Here is a 21,868-nt window from a genome sequence, read left to right as displayed (position 1 = left end):
ATCGGATCCCGACAAACACAACATATAGCATTACGGATAGATGATCTTGATCATGTTAGGCAGCTCACAAGATCCAACAATGAAGCACAATGAGGAGAAGACAACCATCTAGCTACTGCTATGGACCCATAGTCCAGGGGTGAACTACTCACTCATCACTCCGGAGGCGACCATGGCGGTGGAGAGTCCTCCGGGAGATGAATCCCCTCTCCGGCAGGGTGCCGGAGGAGATCTCCGGAATCCCCCGAGACGGGATTGGCGGCGGCGGCGTCTCCGGAAGGTTTTCCGTATCGTGGCTCTCGCATGCGGGGTTTTCGCGACGGAGGCTTTAAGTAGGCGGAAGGGCAACGTGGGGGGCCACACGAGGGCCCCACACCACAGGTCGGCGCGGCTAGGGCCTGGGTCGCGCCGCCCTATGGTGGCGGCGCCTCGTGGCCCCACTTCGACTCCTCTTCGGTCTTCCGGAAGATTCGTGGCAAAATAGGACCCTGGGCGTTGATTTCGTCCAATTCTGAGAATATTTCGTTACTAGGATTTCTGAAACCAAAAACAGCAGAAAACAACAATCGGCTCTTCGGCATCTTGTTAATAGGTTAGTTCCGGAAAATGCACGAATATGACATAAAGTGTGCATAAAACATGTAGATATCATCAATAATGTGGCATGGAACATAAGAAATTATCGATACGTCGGAGACGTATCGGTCCCTCCCATCCCTCGAGTACCGCGCGCCGGGCGGCCATCACGAACCACTACTACCTCGACCTCACGCCGGAGCAGCGGATGAATCCCCGCTGGCATCCCGATAACCAGCATACTTGGGACGCCTTCTTCATCAATCGGCGTGAGAGGGCGCTCGCCAGGTATGAGGAGGACGGTCTGCCTCCTGGGAACTTCAACGAGGCCGGCCGTCGGCTATGGTGGTACGGTCGGACTCTGCAGAGCGTCATGGACTACATCACGGCTGGCGATATTCCCCGCCTGCGCTACCCTCAGTTCGAGCCACGAGCGCCGCCCGACGACAGCGATGACAGCAGTGACGACGACGGCGGCAACTTAGAAGGCGACGACTACCAGTACAACGGCGGCGGCTATGAAGACTACGAGTATGCATATTATACGCCTAGGCTGGAGTATGACTAAATCACTCCAAATTTCATGTATCATCAGTGCTATCTCGAATCAATAGAATCATTCGAAAATGGACACCAAAACACATCACGGATAATATAATTCACATGATCCATTCAACAAAGTTTGGTACAATAAATTATTACACATCATTTCTTCCCTTGTGTCCCTGCTTGCTTACGATTGGGCCGTATCCATGGAGCATCCTCATAATTTAACTTAATGCTTGGGTCGGTGTTCACTTTGAAGGGCGTAATTTCACCAAACATATTATAATCTTCTGACATGTCTGTCTTGTCCTCCACTCCCACGATGTTTCTTTTCCCTGAAAGAACAATGTGGCGCTTTGGATCATCGCATGATGTACTGATCGTTTTCTTATCTTTCCGTTTCCTCGGTTTGCTACTCATGTCCTTGACATAGAAAACCTGAGCTACATCTTTCTCTAGGACGAATGGTTCGTCAAGTTAACCAAGATTGTTGAAATCCACCATTGTCATTCCGTATTGCTGGTCCACCTTTACCCCACCTCCTGTTAGCTTGAACCATTTGCACCGGAACAAAGGGACCTTAAAGGAGGGTCCATAGTCAAGTTCCCATATCTCCTCTATGTAACCATAGTATGTGACCTTTTGCCCATTCTCGGTTGCTGCATCAAAGCGGACACCACTGTTTTGGTTGGTGCTCTTTTTATCTTGGGCGATCGTGTAAAATGTATTCCCATTTACCTCGTACCCTTGGAAAGTCGTTACAGTTCTGACCAAGCTGGAATTGGTCAGAACTGTGTGGTGTGCTTCAGTCAGAGAATGGCCGTCCATACATATCGTTGATTTCCTTCCGATCGTGCCTTTTCCACTTAGTCTCCCCTCGTGTCGCGATCGAGGAAGACCAATCGGCTTAAGGTCAGGAACAAAGTCAACACAAAACTCAATTACCTCCTCATTTCCATAGCCCTTGGCGATGCTTCCTTCTGGCCTAGCACGGTTACGAACATATTTCTTTAATACTCCCATGAACCTCTCGAAGGGGAACATATTGTGTAGAAATACGGGACCGAGAATGGAAATATCTTCGACTAGGTGAACCAGGAGGTGCGTCATAATATTGAAGAAGGATGGCGGGAACACCAACTCGAAACCGACAAGACATTGGACCACATCGTTCGTAACCGTGGTAGAACTTCCGGATTGATTACCTTCTGAGAGATTGCATTGAGGAATGCACATAGCTTCACAATGGCTACTCGAACATTTTCCGGCAGGAGCCCCCTCAAAGCAATCGGAAGCAATTGCGTCATAATCACGTGGTAGTCGTGAGACTTCAGGTTTTGGAACTTTTTCTCCGCCATGTTTATTATTCCATTTATATTGGACGAGAATCCAAACGGGACCTTCATACTGCTCAGGCATTCAAAAAAGATGACCTTCTCTTCTTTGGTCAGAGCGTAGCTAGCACGACCTTGAAACCATTCCGGATGCCGGTCATCAGGGTCTTTCAAACGTTGCTGGTCCTGCCGTGCTTCCTTTGTATCATTTGTCTTCCCATACACGCCCAAGAAGCTTAGGAGGTTCACGCAAATATTCTTCGTAACATGCATCACGTCGATTGCGGAGCGGACATCTAGGACTTTCCAATATTCTAGCTCCCGAATATAGATTTCTTCTTCCACATGGGTGCGTGCCCGTCGGCTCCCTTCGGAATTGATTGTCCGCCAGGACCCTTTCCAAAGATGACTTTCAAATCCTTGACCATATCAAATACCTCAGCACCGAGTGCGTTCCGCGAGCTTCGGCCGGTGATCTGCCTTGCCGTTGTAATGCTTGCCTTTCTTTCTTACTGGATAAATTTTCGGAAGAAATCGACGATGCCCAAGGTACACGTTCTTCTTACAATTTGGCAAATGTACACTTTGAGTCTCATGTAAGCAGTGCGTGCATGCATTGTATCCCTTATTTGACAGTCCCGAAAGGTTACTAAGAGCAGGCCAATCGTTGATGGTTACGAAAAGCAACGCTCGTAGGTCAAATTCCTCTTCTTTGTGCTCATCCCACACACGGACACCAGGTCTGCCCCACAACTGTAAAAGTTCATCAACTAATGGCCTTAGGTACACATCGATGTTGTTGTCGGGTTGCTTCGGACCTTGGATGAGCACTGGCATCATAATGAACTTCCGCTTCATGCACAACCAAGGAGGAAGGTTGTAGATGCATAGAGTCACGGGCCGAGTGCTATGGCTGGAGCTCGCTCGCCAAAAGGATTCATGCCATCCGTACTTAGACCAAATCTTATGTTCCTTGCGTCGGCTGCAAAATCTTTAAACTCTCTGTCGATCTTTCTCCATTGCGTTCCATCCGCGGGGTGTCTCAACTCCCCGTCCGACTTACGGTCCTCTTTGTGCCATCGCAACAACTTGGCATGCTCTTTGTTCCCGAACGGACGTTTCAACCGTGGTATTATAGGAGCATACCACATCACCTTGGCGGGAACCTTCTTCCTGGGTTTCGGCCCTCAACATCGTCACCGGGGTCATCGCCTCGATCTTATAACGCAATGCAGTGCATACCGGGCATTCATTCAAATTCTCGTACTCACCGCGGTAGAGGATGCAGTCGTTGATGCATGCATGTATCTTCAGAACCTCTAAACCTAGAGGGCAGACAACCTTCTTTGCTTCGTATGTACTGGAGGGCAACTCGTTATTCTTTGGAAACATATTCTTCAACATTTTCAGCAAGTTTTCAAATCCCGAGTTAGCTACACCTTCATGTGCCTTCCATCTCAGCAAATCCAGTGTGCAGCCCAGCTTTTTCAGACCATTATCGCATCATGGGTACAGCGACTTTTTGTGATCCTCTAACATGCGATCCAAATTCTCCCTCTCCTTTTCAGTTTCACAGCGTCTCCGTGCATCAGCAATGGTCCGACCAAGATCATCAGCGGGCTCATCACGTGCCTCTTCTTGATCACCTTCCCCTTCACCTTCCCCTTCACCTTCCCCACCTTCAGCATCCTCCATGAAAGTATCACCGAAATGATCAAGATAGTTGTCATCGATGATATCATCCCCTTCTTCATCTTCTTCCATTATAACCCCTCTTTCTCCATGCTTAGTCCAACAATTATAGCTTGGCATGAAACCATGCCGAATCAGGTGCGGTGAACTTCCCTTGAGGAAGAGTAACCCTTCCGATTCTTACAGCCAACACATGGACGAGATAACAAACCCCCCTGCTTGTTCGCATTAGCCACTATGAGGAAATCTTTCAAACCCGTAGTGAATTCGCCGGAGAGTCGGTTAGCGTACATCCATTGCCGATTCATCTGCATTATTATAATATAAAATATATAATTAACCATCATGCATTTGTTAAACTAAATAGAAATTAAACAATGAACTACACACATGCGTATTTTATCAATGACACATATGAAAGGTTCAAGTTGCTAACCGCGATCGAGGAGGAAAAAATAAATGAGGAAGCTCGATCAAGTGTGGCTCCGACACTTCATATCATGTTTGTTTCATGCTCTTGGGGCATTTCATCAAACACCTTGTGTGCATAAGAGGAGCCAAAAGCAAACCTACACCCCCTTGTGAAGTTTGTGAAGAGAAGTGGCACCAAATGGCTAAGTGATGTGGGCTGAATGGTATATATATGGGAGGGGCTTTAGTCGCGGTTGGCCTGGACAAACGCGACTAAAGGCCTTTGGGCCAGGCCTGAGGACATTTAGTCGCGGTTGGCCTGGCCAACCGCGACTAAAGCCCCTCCCGTCCACCAGCTGGCCACCGAGCGCGCTGGGCCCAGGCCTTTGGTCGCGGTTCGGGAGGCGAACCGCGACTAAAGACCCCATTGGTCGCGGTTCCTATAGTTTCGCGACTAATGGGGCTGGACGGAAGCCCTTTTTTCTACCAGTGGAAGAGCACATCGTGCTACTGCACCCACGTATGGCATGCATGCACGAGTGCATGTGCATGACCATTGGTAAATCCAAAGGGATTTTTGTTAAGAACCAAATTAAAAGGAAATGGCAAATTAAAATCACATAAGAAAAAAAACAATGCTAAGAGAAAATAATCTTTTGCCTCGTATTAAATTAAATCTAGAGAATTAATTTTAACAACTCCATATAAACTATTTATTTTTATTTTACCGAGTTGCAACATCCTTTTAAAAAAATTCAGCCCTTAAAAATTAGGATGTTACAATTATACCCCCCTTAAAAGGAATCTCGACCCCCAGATTCGGCCTAAGTGAAAAAGATTTGGCAATTTCTAACAGGGTCATGTTCGTGTTTCCATGTCGATTCCTCCTCGGTGTGGCAGCTCCGTTGGACTTTGAAGAAATTTCTCTCATTCCTTCTCGATGTCCTTAAAGACTCATCAAGAATTTTTACGGCATACTCTTTGCATTAGGGGCACTGCATGAATCTAATCGTATATTAGACTCTATCTTACGGCCTAGTGGCAAACCCAGCAACTCCTCCTAAAAAACATCTAGGTATTCTTAACAACTATAATGTAAGCCACAACCATCTTCTTCAAGTTGTTCGTCAAGAAATCTACTGCAGTTTTGGGATGCCTATTTGGGTTTGTAGTCTCTGGTGGCACCTGATCGAAAACTAAGTCTAGGCGAGCCAAACTATTATCGTTTTTTAGAAAGAAAACTATGGGGAACAATGAAACTGGACAAAACCAATTTTGTTTTAGTGGTAATAGTCCTGGAGCTAGGTGAGCGCTGATAGGTTTGTCTCAACTAAGCTATTCCATTGTTTGTAGTCTGCCATGCCCAATCTCTTCATTCCCGTATCAATATAAGTATGATGCACTTTATCCTCCACAAAGCTCTCTTGAAAAAAAAAACGGTCCACGACCATGTTAACAGCCATGTCACCCTCCTTAGTGGGCACAAACTCAGCTAGCAGTGATGATTTCTCTGTTTGGAGGTACGATAGATAAGGGGGAAATAAACTATACCCAGAACGAATTTGCAACGAAACAAAACCATAGAAAATCCAATGAAAACATTGTTAAAAATCTCACACACAAAAGATTCAAGATACAATAGTAGATATACCACATGATCGGTACAATCTACTACTAGACACATAAGCAAAGAGGGAAAAACTAATCGTTTGCTCGCATAATATTAAATAAAGGGCTCTCTCATGGTTCGCTATACTACTCATCCAGGAAACCATACTGCTCTGAACCTGCATAAGGCTGGGTAGGCGCTGGTACAAAGTGCAGGTCATTGTGAGGCTCGGCTGCATCTTCTCCTTCTGGAGTTGCTGGAATCATCTCCTGGGATCCTCTTCTTGCTGGGACTAGTCAGCTTGTTCCTCTTGTGCTGGCGGTGGTGCTGGAAGAGCAAGCATTCGTGGTGCGATGGCTCAAGCTGTCAGGCGGTGCTTCTTCACACGAAGGCTTTTCTTTGTACGAGTAGCCATTATACATGGATGAAGCCCAGCCCACTGTCGTTGTGCACTAGGTGCAGTGTCCTGCAATGGTTCCTCTTGTCCTTCGCCCATGAGCACGGTCGGTGTAGCGGAATTTTCCACATGAGCGTCGATGATGGCGTCCTCCATAGCAGTCTCACGTTCAGCGTTCATAGCAGCTAAGGTCGTGTTAGCTTTCACCAACCTTTCTTTCAAAGTCTTGATGGCAAAGGTGTCGGGCATCGTCCAACATACCGGTGACTGCAACGAGGCGACACTCCAGTCCAAAATTGAGCGAGGTCATGCAAACGAGTGTAGGATCATCTTCATTCTGGTACCTCATGTTCTGACAGATTACACCTCCGTCGTCTCGGTAGGCAAAGTACCGGAAAGGTGCATTGTGTAGCTCATCCTGGTAGGTACCCGCCATACCATGCATCGCTCGATGAACCACATGAATAGTGGCATCCACAAAGTCCTCCCTTCAGCAGTGAACTGGTGTCTTCTTGATCCTGCGAGACTTCCATGTGCATGGTTTGGATACACCACCAACGTAGCTCTAACAATCTCCTCATTCCACGGCGTACGGATGGTGTATCCTGAAACTTCTGGGTCACGGTCGTAACCCAACCTCGACAACATATCTCGAAACTGTTGTCCAAGGTTCTCAAACTCCTCAATTCATCGCGTTGATGATACTGCCATCTACGCACATTTGAATAAGAAAAGAATAATCAGCAAAAAAATTGTAAATGCTAAATGAGAGAGAGACAAGTACAACAAAGAAGCCTATTATTTTTATCAACTATATTTTTTATTAATATACGAGTACTATGACTTTCCATTCTAACTAAGGCCACGCGACTAGGTCAACATCGGCTCTGATACCACTTCTGTGAGAACCGGCACTTATCTTTCCGACCCTCCTGTGTTACTCGTCAATCCCAAGATCAATGTTGATGACACATCGAAATGTATATCATTACAGACGTACAAAAATTAATTATTACAAAGTTTGAATAGCCACGTAGCGTGACATTCATTACAATTAGAAATCATAGCGGATAAATAAAACGTGAAGTGACTCCATCTCAGCCGTAGGCAGTTGATGTAGTCCACGAGGCCTCACTCTTCAATGTTGTCGCAGTTGTCTTAGTCTTCCTTTTCTTTGTAGTACTCTGAATATCAACAAAAGTATTGCCATGAGTACATAGAGTACTCAACACACCCCCTCGATGCAAGACCTAATATATCTACATGAGGCTTCAATGGAAGGTTGTATGGTTCTTTTGTATAAAAGCCAGATTTATTTGCAATACATTTAATAAAAGCATTTTAGACAAAAACATGTTTTATAATGAGTGTAATATTTCTCATCAATGTGTTTGTCCTCGGCAACTCACGTATCTCATAGGATTCGGATTCCAGAGAAAGGAGGAAAGGAGAGAGAGAGAGAGAGAGAGAGAGAGTGAAATAGCAAAACAGGTTCCCGTATGTCAAGAAGGATTCATGTGTCGTCCATGACCGTGGACACGGCTATTCGAATAGTTTTAACTCTGCAGAGGTTGTACACTTTTCCCACACGACACAACTCAGTCTTGTTGCCCACCAGCCGTCGCTGATTTAATACACACAAATTGGTGTACCGATAGAGGGATCGTGACAAGGTCTTTTAGCTAGATCCCCCAAAGATGTGACATGCCCACCGGGTCTGGCGCTCGGTACCGAGAGTACGTCCCCAAACCCCCCCCCCCCATCTGTGCCGAAGGTTCTCCCGTAGGCAGCCACCTCATCTGCGGTACGGTGACATCAACACCTAAGGCTGGCTAACTTACTTAACCAGGCCAGTGCCCATATATCATGTGGTTGTACGGTTATCACAATCTTCAAATCCAGGACTTATTAGGAGCCTTAAGCGGCACGAACGACGGATTGCTCCCTCCAACTTGTGAAGGGCAGCCAATCGCTCCTTCAACATTTGATTCAACTGTCGCCCGCGCCATGTTTAGATGGTAAATTTCACCCAGAGTAGAAGAGAGAGTAGAGGAACCACAATGGCTAAATAGCCCAGCTCAACGAGATCAACAACTTTCAAAAGGTTATGTTTCACCCGGAGGTCGATCAATTCCTCCAAAGAGGCAATAGGAAGTAGCCTAATGATTATTTAGCATGCTAAGCATCTCTACTCTATCAGGATTATTATATAATCTCTACTCAGGGTATCAAGTAAAAGGCGACAAGCGAATCAGGGTTGGTGTGTCAATCAACACGCTAGCTACTGGAATAAAATAGCATGTATATTTGTAAAACATAAAATAGCATGCAATTTGTAAAACTAGGATAAACATGATGAGAGGGCATGCCTTCGTTGTCAAACTCCTGCTTTCCACTTCCTTGATCGTGATTGTACCACTCTTCGTTCCCTCCTAATCGTCGTATCGAAGCAATAACAATTCCAATGAATACAAGCAATACAACAAATAAGACTCAAATGAAATGTGCATAAGATCCAAATGAAAAGATCCAAATAATAGGTATGTGTCGCTCGTTCGGCTTACATAGAGTACATGAAAAAGACCGGAATAACTCGTACGGGATTTGGGTTATCTAAGGCATAGGGCGTGGGGATAGCTCTATGTTGAGTGACAAACCATTTTAGAAAATATATCAACCCAACATTTATACTCAATATTACTTTAATATGTAATGCACAAACAAATCTTCATGCTAAGTAGTAGTACACATGCATAGATCAATAATCTAAGATTAGAAAAATTTACACATGACACAACATCAACATCTAATATTCAACTTGCATGCATGCAGGAAATAAGGTAACGATGATATTAGCATAATATTAAAGCAACAACCAACTAGATTAAGCTAATAAAAGAATTGTATGTTGATTTAATATCTAACATAACATGATAAGCAAGCAATTACCGGTTTACAACGACCGAACATCTCCTACTGATAAAAAGCAAACAAGTTTATTAACACTACAAGAGATGCATGTAAGGCAATAATTAAATTCAGAAAATACACATATCGTTAAGCATGTGTTAACAAGTGCAAAATCATACAGAGAAGATATCATCTAATTCTACTGGATAGGTATCATTAATTTGCAAAAGCTACTACATAGCTAACACATGCAATCTAGCAGATGGAGTTCAGTTCATAACCATGCATTTTGTTCAAACTAGAAAAGCAAGACTAGCAGCAGTACATTAGCTAACGCATATGCACTACACTAACATGCTACTGGATCCAAGCAAACACAACAAAATAACCTTCTAGACAATAAACCAAATCTAGTATTAATAAAAAATAATATTCTAACATCAACACCAACTAAACTTCTATTTCCGCAAACCGGTCTGAAAATAATTGTAGAGAATACTAACGGTACGAAGATCAATTACAAAATTACTGAATTTACGAGACAAGTTCTAAACATGCAAACAATTCTAAACATATATAAGCAAGTTACATAACGTTATGTATCTATCCTAGTATACATTCTCTGAAAAACCTAGAGCTGATGTAGCTAGCTGTAGACTACCGGCAGCTGAACACTCGACAATACATGCATGCATTTATAGTTTCGAAATTTACCAAATTAACTATAAAATCTGACCACACTGCTAGGTTTCTAAGATCATTTGACACGCTTTCTGCAAGGTTCTAGAACTCTGATGCCACCGAATGGCATTCGGTTCACCGACGACATGACAAACTGTAGAAATAACTCCGGAAATCATGTCTAGGACGTAGGCCGCTAGATGAGAAGTGTCTATGTGTAAGGGAATTCACTTGAGCTCACCGAGCGCGACGAAAACTGTGGTTGAAGACGGTGGCCGAAGTTGATGGAGTCGTCATCGGTGATTAGCAGCTTGACCTTCTGGTTTCCTAGATCATGTCCTCTCCTACTCGTGATCTTCTTGGCGTGGCAGTTCGTCCTCTCGTGGTCGGATGTGACGCCCCGGAATCGGTACCATGAGGATTCCAGCGATCCCGGCGAAATCCGCACGTATCGATTCAGACACGCCCTCCGACACGACGTGCGCGACAAATCACACACGTGATGCCAGAGGAATTAACACGAGCGGTAACATTACAACAGGTTTACAATACAGCCCACAAGAAACATATATTACAACAACGACTCCGACGAGTCAAGATACATACAATACAAAGATCCAAATCATACAGAAGATCGAATACGTCCGAGTACGGACAAGATACAAATTGGACTAAGAGTCCTGAAGATAACCAGCGGCGTTCATACCCTGCCCAGGCCAAGCCGGAAGGGTAACCTTGCTAACGTCGTCATCTCGTACCTGTCAAAGTCGGGCCATCGGTTGCCGACAAGAGGAGGAAACAAAAGAGAAAGAGAAAAGGCGAGGGTAAGTACCAAGGAACGAACTCCGACACGTACTTAGCGAGACTAGAAATGGCTATGCTCGCCAGGCGAATATATCACCGGGGGCTATATGGTAGGTTTAGCGGCAGCAAAACTATGACCAATAGAGACACGCTACAACATCCGTCTACTCAGAGAAGATAAGAGAGCGCATAAGGTAACAACTAAAGACTACACAATCATAACCCAACCGATTACACAACAAAGCGAAGAGGCAATGTAAAAGGCACTCAACGGTGGACAAGTTTTATTATATGTTGGTTGTAGTAATGCTATATTACTACGCATGTTATTAGCAAATTATTAGCAACAACATAAAGGTGTAAGTTGTTCTATGATCAAGCCATACAATTCCAAGTCGTCCATAACCGCGGACACGGTTTATCGATAAGATGTACATCCTGCAGGGGTTGCCTAAATGTAACCATACGCATGCTCGAACCCACTTACTACAGGTGGAGTCTCACATCAAGACCGTTCCCAATGCAAGAGAAAAGTTTAATGGGAGCCACCCAACTAAGCTACCCGTGACGAAGTTCGGCCGTACTCCGATACGGACCCAGAGGTTGCGATGGCGTCCAAGGCGGGCACTAACGACCGGCCAAGGATAAGTCGGCACGCAATATGAGTACAGTAAATAATATAAACACCCAAAGGCAACAGGAAGTAAATCGTGCATATCGTGCATATGAGCAAATAAAACCAAGGTTGTGGCTCCCAATAAACAGACTCGAGGAAAGGTAGTAGGTGATGGGGGTCCCACTCCCCCACGTACGGGTAGAGCGCTCAATCTCGGAACAGATAACAAGAACTCGGGTCCTAGGGGACATTAGCAAGTCAAAGTTTCGATGCTTTTGCAAAGGGGCTCACAGATGCCTCTGCTTACAATTTTAGTTGTTAACAATTAAGTAAAGCAAGTGTATCTCCAAAAACTGATATAGCATGTGATAACCTCCCAACAACCCAACATAACCCGATAACAGATCGGGATAAACAACAGAGCCTAAACACGCCTACGACTCGCAAGGCTCAAACATCAAGCAACGGCTATGGGTAAGAAATGATACATATATGATTATTATGGTAAACAAGTGGAATAGGAGATGTGACTTGATAAAGAAGCGCAACATAAGGATAGCAATAAGAGGGGGAGCAAAATGTAAAATAGGTGAAGAGGGAGAGCTCGACTGTGAAAAGCTGCAGAAGTACTTGTCATATCTCACAACACCGCTTCACGATCCTATCCGGGAAGAAGCAAATAAACTACAACAACCAACGGATGCACATCTTACTACTACGGCAAAAGAATCAGCATGCTCATGGTATGATATGCATGGCATGGCAAACATGATGCGATGCAACTTATCCATATTAATCGGAGTCGGAACCCCGGACAAACAAATTAGAGTTGGAGTTGCATTTTCTACCGACAATTTTAAGGGTGGATTAGCATGGCACAACATGGCAAGGGTGAGCTATTTCAATATTAAACGGAGCGGGGAAACCCTAGTCGGTATCCGAAATACTCCGCATATATGTGAGGTGAACATGCATATTCATATAGAAAACATTTTATTCTGAGTTATAGTTTGAGAGATATGAATTTTAAAAAATATGAGTATTTTCTGGAATTTTTCAGAAAACAGAGAAAAGAGGAAAAGGTTTTATACCCAGGAAGAGCCAGCCGCAGGTGCTGACGCGTGGGGTCGGCAGCTGACTGGGATGCTGACTAGGCGGGGAAGCTAGGGTGGCTCTGGACAGAGGCTAACGGATGGGGCCCACCTGTCAGGTCGGAAAAAAAATATAAAAGGTGGGGATTTTGCCTTTCATAGGAATTGAACACAAGATCTGAAGCAGGCAAGCGACAGGAACGAACCACTGGGCTGCAGATCAATTCGTGTCAAAAGAAAGGGCCCTGCCGACTTGATCCAGAGGTGGCGGAGCTCGGGGACAACAGCGTCCATGGCGGATGGGATCTGGCGAGGATAGATCTTGCGACACGGGGCGAACCGGGACGAGTGCGAGGGCGTCGGGGGTGCGCCTCTCCATGCTGAACTCGATGGTGGCCGAGCTTGGAGCGGGGAACCACCGGAGGAAGACCGACGACGAGCTCCTACGGGGAGAAACGATCGTCACCGTCGCCCGGACAAGTCAGAGGGAGAGGGGGATGAAAGAGAGGTTCAGGAGGAAGAGGAGGTTACCCAGAACGTGTACACGGACTCGGAATGGTCGGGGGAGGTCGAAGGTGGCCGGAATCTTCGCCGGAAGGTTGCAGGTTGGAGAAGGGAACATCGAATTTCCCGTCGATTGGAGAGGCCCGGGGCTGATTCCTTGGAGGCGGGTGACGGGGACGACGAGCCGCATCTGCTGGTGGTCTCGGCTCGACGAGGGGTGGCCTGCCGCGGCGGCGCCATGGCGACGTGGTGTGGTGCTGCTTGTTCGTTGGCTCACAGAGAGAAGAAAAAGAAGGAGATTTGAAGGAAAGGAGAGCATGGCGACGGGCAAGAGGAGGAGGCTAGGGTTTCCAGGAGCAGCTTAAAAAGGGAGGGGAGGATCAGGTGAGGAGGATTTGTGCGGTGGTGAAGTGGTGGTGAGGACCACGGCCATGGGGAAAAAGGGAGGCAGCACGCCTCTCTCGTGCTCCGTCCTGGGGGATGACGACAAGGGGAAAGAGAGATCGAGCCAAGGGGTATGGGAGATGGGCCGGACTGGTTGGCTGCGGGGGGAGAGAGGGAGAGATGGGCCAGAGAGGGAGGGAGAGGTAGAGAGAGCTGGGCCAGGAAGAGAGAGAGCAGCCCAGATAGAGGTTAGGTTTTGTTCAAAAAAGGGAAGAGGAGGTTTGGTTAAATAAACCATATAAGAGGTTAAAAATAAAATAGATAAGATTTATTAAATAATTTTTATTTTATAAGAACATGGATGATATGATGCATGATGCCATGATGATGCACAAAAGAAAAGCACATGCAAATCTATTAGGGGTATTATCCCGGCCGTTACATCGGAGTCGTCGGAAACGCGAATGGCGTCTAACGGAGCTCTCGCGAGATTGGTTTGGTGTGTGAGAGCCTGGAGCTGAGGCAGTGGCGTGGGATGCAAAGGGAAGAGCAAGACGCTGGTATGTGGTTGTATAAGATAAGAAGGGTGCTCTAGGTATGTGAATAAAGAGAGGATGAAGGCTGAGATGAAGGAGGCAGTTTATGGTGGCGTTAATGACTGGCGTTTCCACAGGCATTCACGTACGTCATTGCACTCGGAAGGTTCATGTGAGAGTATAAAAGTCGAGCGTTTGTTGGCGTGAATTCATGGCGTTGATGGACGTCGTTTCGTGTGTGTATATGCGGGACAGGAAAAAGAAGTTGTGCGGCGCCTCAGCTGACTGAGCTTGATGGATGTGCGTGATATGCTGCCTGATGACAACGAGCGACCGCTTGTAGCTAGGCTAACTCAGCTCGTTCAATTGAGCCTTTGTTGTCTGGTCTAAATAGATCGTACGTGCATCGACAGGAACAAAGAAAGACTAAGAGGAGAGAATGTATGCAATGGGTTCAGCTCGTAGCTCGTAGATGAAAAGGCCAGCCCAAGCACATATCTATACCTAATAATAAAAGGAAAACGCTCACGTTCCCCCGGGGGAACAACGATCTGATCCCCCACCTCCTCCGCACTCCACGCGTCCATGCGGGACGGATGAAACGGGCAGCACATGGCGGGGCCCACCCCATCCTTTATCCTCTTCCACCGATGGCTCTCCTCCACTCGTTTTCCCATCTGCCTCGCACACCATCCTGCCATGGCTTCCGCGCGCCGCCGCTGCCATGGCTCCCGCCGCCGCCGCTGCAAGGCGCCCCGCCATGGGCCTCCCTCCGTCGTTGCTTCAAGGCGCGCCGCCATGGGTCACGGCACCGCCGCTGCAAGTCCCCGCGCTCCTCCCCCGCCAGGCTGCTGCTCCTCCGCCGCCGCGCTGCTACTCCTCCGACGCGCTGCTGCTCGTTCGCAACGCTTCGCTCCCGCGCCGCCGCGCGCCTCCTGGTTCCTGCCGCCGGCAACGACCACGCGCGCCTCATGGCTCCTGCCGCCGGCGACGATCACGCTCGCCTCCAGGTGGTCCACACCGTCGAACTCCGGCCGGCGCTTCGCTCCCTCTTGGTCCCTGCAGCCGACGACGATCTCGCGAGATCCGCCGCGCCAAAGCCGCCGGCGACGACCTCGCGAGATCCGCCGCGCCAAAGCCGCCGGCGACGACCTTGCGAGTCCCTGCCTAGGGCGGCGCTGCTGCGAGCGTCCCTGCTACAAAAGGTTGTTGTTGCTGCTACAGAAGGTCGACGATCCTGCTACAAAAGTCCGTCGGCGCTGCTACACCCGTTTTTTGCTACAATCTCTCCGGCGAGAATCCATTGAAATTAGATTTTGCTACAATTGTTATAGGTGTTTGCTATAATAGCATATTTTTCTGCTACAAATTCTCCGGCGAGGTCTCCGGCGAGTCTTCGATGAAAGTTAGTTTCGCTACAATAGCAAAAACAGGTTGCTACAATCTTTGTGTGTTTTTGCTACTATAGCATTTTTTTTTGCTACTAAGTCTCCTGTGAGGTTTCTGGTGGGTCTCTGGCGACATCTCCGGCGAGTCTCCGGTGAGACTCCGGCGAGTCTCCGGCGAGTCTCCGGCGAGACTCCGGCGAGTCTCCGGCGAGGTCTGTGTTTTTAGGTGAAAATAGAGTTTGCTACAATTAAAGCGTTTTTTGCTACTTTGGTGCATTATGGTAGCAAAAGTGGGAAAGAGGTCTGGTTGGTTTGATCGGATGGCCGGAAACGTCCCGGATCTGTTGATCGGACGGTTGGGGACCAGGGGGATTAGAATTCTAATCCCCCGGGGGACGCTCAGCACTCCCCATAATAAAATCAAAAAGGTTTTTTCTTCGGTTGTCGTCAAACTTAAAACTGTCCCTAAAGTTCACTTAAATTACCCACCATACCACCCGTAAGTCGTACCGGTTGGGCTTTTTTTGTTTGGTTTCCTCCGGTCGCCCAAGCTTTTCGTCCATCACGCTTCCTAGCCCACCAAACCTAAAACGTGTTCTGCATAGTTTCTGCATGTCGTGGACGAAAACAACTCCGGATCGATCGGGTATAGGCTTTCCTACTAGCGGCGCGTTCCCTAGCTTCCACCGGGTGGTTTCCTATGTATATAGTTATGTACCCGTGAGATCCAGTATAGAAACCTAACCCGAGATCGAGGGAAGGAGAGATCGAAAATTCACTCGGGATGCTCCGATGTGAGGGTGGGCGGCGCGTGCCTACTGGCCTCTATGGCGTCTGGTCACGTCCAGAATCCAGCCTAAGGCCTCTTGCACAGCCTCGCATAGGGCCTCGACACCGACATATTCATCAAGATCATCGATGAGACCGGACAGGCTGCGAGCTGTGCGTGTCGATGGATGTCACCGGTGCAACTGCGTGGTCCCCGGGCAGGTCAGCAACCTCTGCGGAAAATTCTGTAGTGTCCGCAGCACCGGCAAATCATGAAGTTCGCATGCATGCTCCACGGCATCCGTGGCACTGGAAGCAGTCAAGCTCGCACATAAACTTCCAGGCGTCCACGGCACCGGCAAGTCGGACAAGGAGGGCTTCTACGGCGAGGCGTTGTGCACTGCATGAAAACGATCCCCTGACGCTCGGCTGCAATGCCGGCTGATGCGGGGGCAGGGCATGTGCGACGCCGCACGGCGTGACGACGATGTCAGGAATGTGATGTTGGACATGGAGTGGTGGCAAACTACAGCATGCTGATGACCGTGTACGCGGAGTGACGTCAGGGGCCGCTCTCCGACATGCGAATACGCAGGCTCAAGCCCGACGACGCGAGCTACATCGTCCGGTTCAGGTGCCTGTGCGACGATGGCGGCAGGGTGGCCGCGAGGACCTAGGCGCACAAGGTGCTGGTCCAGATATAGTTGAAAGACAGCCCCATGAACGATCGCGGCGACGTTCTATGTCCAGCACCGCGTCCTGGCCGACTTTGGGCTGAGTCTGCTGGCGAGCGGGCATCGCCTTTGGCGCACAGCTCACAGCTTTAGGCACCTGAAGAGTGGGATAGGTGACGATAATAAGACGGACGAAGACATTGGAGAAGATGGTGGTGGGGTGACGACAGAGAGATGGAGTCGTCGTGCAGCTGCGGACTGAGCCGGCGTGGAGAACGGTGTTGCACGGTGGTCGCAGCAGCAAACCTACCGACACGACAACTGTTGTGAGCCTTTGTTGCTTTTTATCTGATTCCTCACTTTGACAATACATCTGCATAAACAGCAGCGTCACATGTGTTCTTCTCGATCGGGTTAGCTTAATTAAAGGTTGTGATCGCTGATGATGGGTTAATTTGGTAGCAATGCAGAACAGACAGGAGGGAGAACATGTGCTAGAGGATCTGGAACGGTTCGGCACCATATAGTTATGTCATCTAAAATTGTAGTGAGGTTCAGCGATTTCTAGGATGCACTAACGAGCAAGCAAGGTTGTTATTCTATTAATGCTAAGTACACCCATGTTCAGAGTCCAAACAGGAACATGGGTATTTGTAAATCACTTTAGATATTAACGCATGACTATATAGTGGAGATGGTTGCCATGTACTTCTATGTTAATCGCAGATGTTCTTCTACAGATTAATAATCGATGCAAGTTGCAGTTTAACCTTTGTTTGAAATTGCATTTGTGTATTTTTTGAACTGATGCAACAATAAAAATGATAATTTTATTATACGCAACAAGTTGTGGCGGAATGTCTTGGAAGGCGTCACGGTGAGATATGGTGCGGCACGATGGGTACTCGAGCTAGGCGACACGTGGTGAAATTAGAGGAAGGGAGGAGAGGGTGGCACCTAAGAGCTGAAGCAGGGTAGCACCAGCGAGCAGGAAAAGAGGCTGAGCCAGAGAGCCAACAAGAAGGAATAGGGGCGTTGTAGCTGGAGGGTGGAAAGGCATCACACTAGGTGGAAAGGCTGGTGAGTTGTTGCGCAAGTTTTCACAGGGGTTGATACGGAATACGAAGAGAACGGGTTCACATGGTTTTCATCAAGTCGGCTGCTAAGATTGTTGGGTTTTTAAGTAGGAATTCTTGGGCATGAAAAATATAAATCATACGTAGCAACGCACGGGCATATTTTCTAGTTATATAGAAAAAAGAAAAGAGGGAAGAGCACATCGTGCTAGTGCACCCAGGTATGGTATGCATGCACGAGTGCATGTGCATGTCCATTGGCAAATCCAAAGGGATTTATGTTAAGACCCAAATTAAAAGGAAATGACGAATTAAAATCACATCAGAAAAAATGCTAAGAGAAAATAATCTTTGGCCTCATATTAAATTAAATCTAGAGAATTAATTTTAACAACTCCAAATAAAATATTTATTTTTATTTAACCGAGTTGCAACATCCTTTAAAAAAATCAGCCCATAAAAATCAGAATGTTACAGACATGGTGACGAGAGCCAGAGGAGTGCTTCTCTTCAATAGCAATTTGCTGGTGAAGAAGATCAATCTGTGCCTGAAGCTCGGAATTAGTAAAGCTTTGAAGTTTATATCCTTTGATTTCCTTCATCCTTCTCGCCCTTTCTTCATATTGAGCCCTCCATTCTCCACCTTGTCCAGATCCTTCCTCCTCGTTCGAAGGCTGCTCCCTTGGTTTTGAACTCCACAAAGAAGTCCTTGTTGAAGCACATGGGAGTCCTATAACTGGGGTGCTCCACCGCGAAGACCTGACTTCAACTAAAGGCGAGATTTGAAAATAGGGTCGAAAACAAGGTTCGCTCGAAAAAGACTCGATACGAGATTAGATCGGCAGAGGGCGGGTATATATTGACGAATTTGAGGTAAAACGAAGATTTTGAGTCGAAAACGAGGTAGCAAGGAAGTTCGAGGTGTGAACGGCCTCGGGTGGCGTGCCCTAATAGGTAGGGCACGCCAGCTGGGCTCTTTCGCCCCTTGTGACTTCGTTTCGCCCAAATCTTTCGTGAATCATTCTTATTTCGCAAAAAAAGTAACTATCCTAAAATATGAAATGATTTCGAGATCGCTACGTACCGTATCTCAACTTTTATTGGTTTCTGGTGTCTAGCAGAGGGAAATTCTCGCGATGATAGCTTTCGGAGTCCGGAGATGTACCACTTCCACATTTTCTATGAAGCGTTCTCCTGCAATATAATGTTTAAGACGTTGTCCATTAACAACATGAGGCTTACCCTTACAATCTCCATGGAGACTGATGACTCCGGAGCGATACACCTCTTGTACAACCAATGGACCCCGCCATCTCGATGCTAGTTTGCATGTAGAGAACTTGAAACGAGAGTTGAACAATAACACTTGGTCTACTACTTTGCATTCCTTCCTCTTTATTCTCTTGTCATGCCAAATTTTAACTTTTTCTTTAAACAATATAGCACTTTCATAAGCTTCATATCTCCATTCATCTAATAGGTTCATGTCTAGGATTCTCTTCTCTCCCGCAGTTTTAAAATCAAAGTTAAGTTCCTGGAGGAGTCTACCAACTCCAACGCGGTGTTCTAATTATACAGGTAAATGACAAGCTTTTCCATAGACCATTCTATATGGAAACATTCCCATATAATTTTTAAAAGCAGTTCTATAAGCCCATAATGCTTCATTAATTTTAGTTGGCCAGTCAGACCTAGACTTATTAACTGTCTTTTCCAATATAAGCTTTAATTCCATATTGCTCAATTCAACTTGACCAATAGTTTGTGGGTGATATGGATATGCTACTCTATGATTAACACCATATTTAGCCAAGGTTTTTCTAAAAACTTGATGAATAAAATTAGAACCATCATCAGTAATTAAAAATCTAGGTACTCCATGGGGAGAATGATGTCCTTCAACATCTTCATCGCAGTAGCATGGTCAGCACTCTTTGTCCGAATTTCTTCCACCCACTTAGTAACATAATCCATTGCCACCAAAATGTGAGTATGCTGCATTTTGGAGGCAGGAAATGGCCCCATAAAGTCCAATCCCCACACATCAAATGGTTCAAGAGGTAATGTATAATTCATAGGAATTTCATTTCTCTTACCAATGTTCCCAACGCGTTGACATTTATCACAAGCTTTAACATAAGCAGCACAATCTTTAAATAAAGTAGGCCAATAAAAACCAGATTGCAATACCTTTGCAGCTGTGTGGTATCCCGCGTGGTGGCCTCCATAAGTGATAACATAGCAATCTTTTATAATACTCTGTTGTTCAAACTCAGGTACACAATGTCTAATAATACCATCAACTCCCTTCTTATAAAGAAAAGGACCATCCCAAAAGTAATGTCGAAGATCATAGAAGAATTTCTTTCTTTGTTGATAAGTAAAATGTGGTGGCATAACTTTCCCAACAATAAAATTAGCATAATCAGTGAACCATGAGGAAGTTATTCTTGCACTAGCCACATTAATATTTGCAAGTTGTTCATTAGCAAAGCTATCATTAATAGGGGTTGGATCATCCGGAATGTTTTCCATTCTAGGCAAATGACCAGCTTCAGGATTATCATCACCCTTTCTATATATCAATAATATGTAAAACTCTTGCAATAATAAAGCCCATCTAATAAGCCTAGGCTTAGCATCTTTCTTATTCATAAGATATTTAATAGAGGAATGTTCAGAGTGTACAATAACATGAAAATCTACTATGTAAGGTCTAAACATATCACAAGCAAAGATCACAGCTAAAAATTCCTTTTCAGTAGTAGCATAATTTCTTTGGGCACCATCAAGAGTCTTACTTGCATAATATATAACATTTAACTTCTTATCAACTCTTTGTCCCAAAACGGCACCTACCGCATAATCACTTGTATCACACATAATTTCAAAAGGTAAATTCAATCAGGTGGTACCGTGGCTGAATTATAGGAGCACTAATTAAAGCATTCTTTAAAACATTAAAAGACTCCACACAATCATCATCAAAATAAAATGGAACATCCTTTTGCAAAATATTAGTGAAAGGCTTTGATATTTTAGAAAATTCCTTAATGAATCTTCTATAAAATCTAGTATGCCCAAGGAAACTTCTTATACCTTTAATATCTCGCGAATATGGTAGCTTCTCTATGGATTCTATCTTCAAGCGGTCCACTTCAATGCCTCTTCCAGATACTCAATGACTAAGGACTACACCTTCGGTAACCATAAAATGGAACTTCTCCCAAATAAGGACTAGGTGTTGATCCTCACACCGCTGCAGTACTTTGTTAAGATTGAATCGGCAATTATCGAAAGAGGTACCATAGATAGAAAATCATCAATAAATACTTCCATAATCTTCTCAATATATAATTAGCAAATATAGCATTCATGCATCTTTGAAAAGTAGCAGGAGCATTACATAAACCAAAAGGCATTCTTCTATAAGCAAAAGTACCAAAGGGACAAGTAAAAGTAGTCTTTTCTTGATCATCTTTGTACACGGGTATTTGAGAAAAACCAGAATAACCATTGATGGGGCCTAAGGCCACGTGGGTTGCTCGATCTCACGAATTGACCGAGGGTAAGGCGGGGGAGAGGACGAACACGAAGAACACGACGAACGCACGCAACACAACCCGATACCATTCCGGTTTGCTCTCGATAGCCCGAACCACTATCCCGGTAGAATCACTCAAGGGAAAGACACGAGGTAGAATCCCCGAGAGAAGGACCGGTATGTAATCGATAGAATCACTGGTGCGAGAGACTGAAGTAGAATCGCACAAGCGAGAGATCAATCACATAAAGAGGGCCTTGATACAATTCATAGATTTACGTCTAAGAGAGGAGGGGGTTTCCCTAATCCCAAAGCGATGGTGGATGC

The sequence above is a fragment of the Lolium rigidum genome, chromosome 4 (assembly GCF_022539505.1).
Source record: "Lolium rigidum isolate FL_2022 chromosome 4, APGP_CSIRO_Lrig_0.1, whole genome shotgun sequence".
Classification (NCBI taxonomy): Eukaryota; Viridiplantae; Streptophyta; class Magnoliopsida; order Poales; family Poaceae; genus Lolium; species Lolium rigidum.
The sequence above is the reverse complement of the archived record's forward strand: the minus strand, read 5'-3'. Positions refer to the sequence as shown.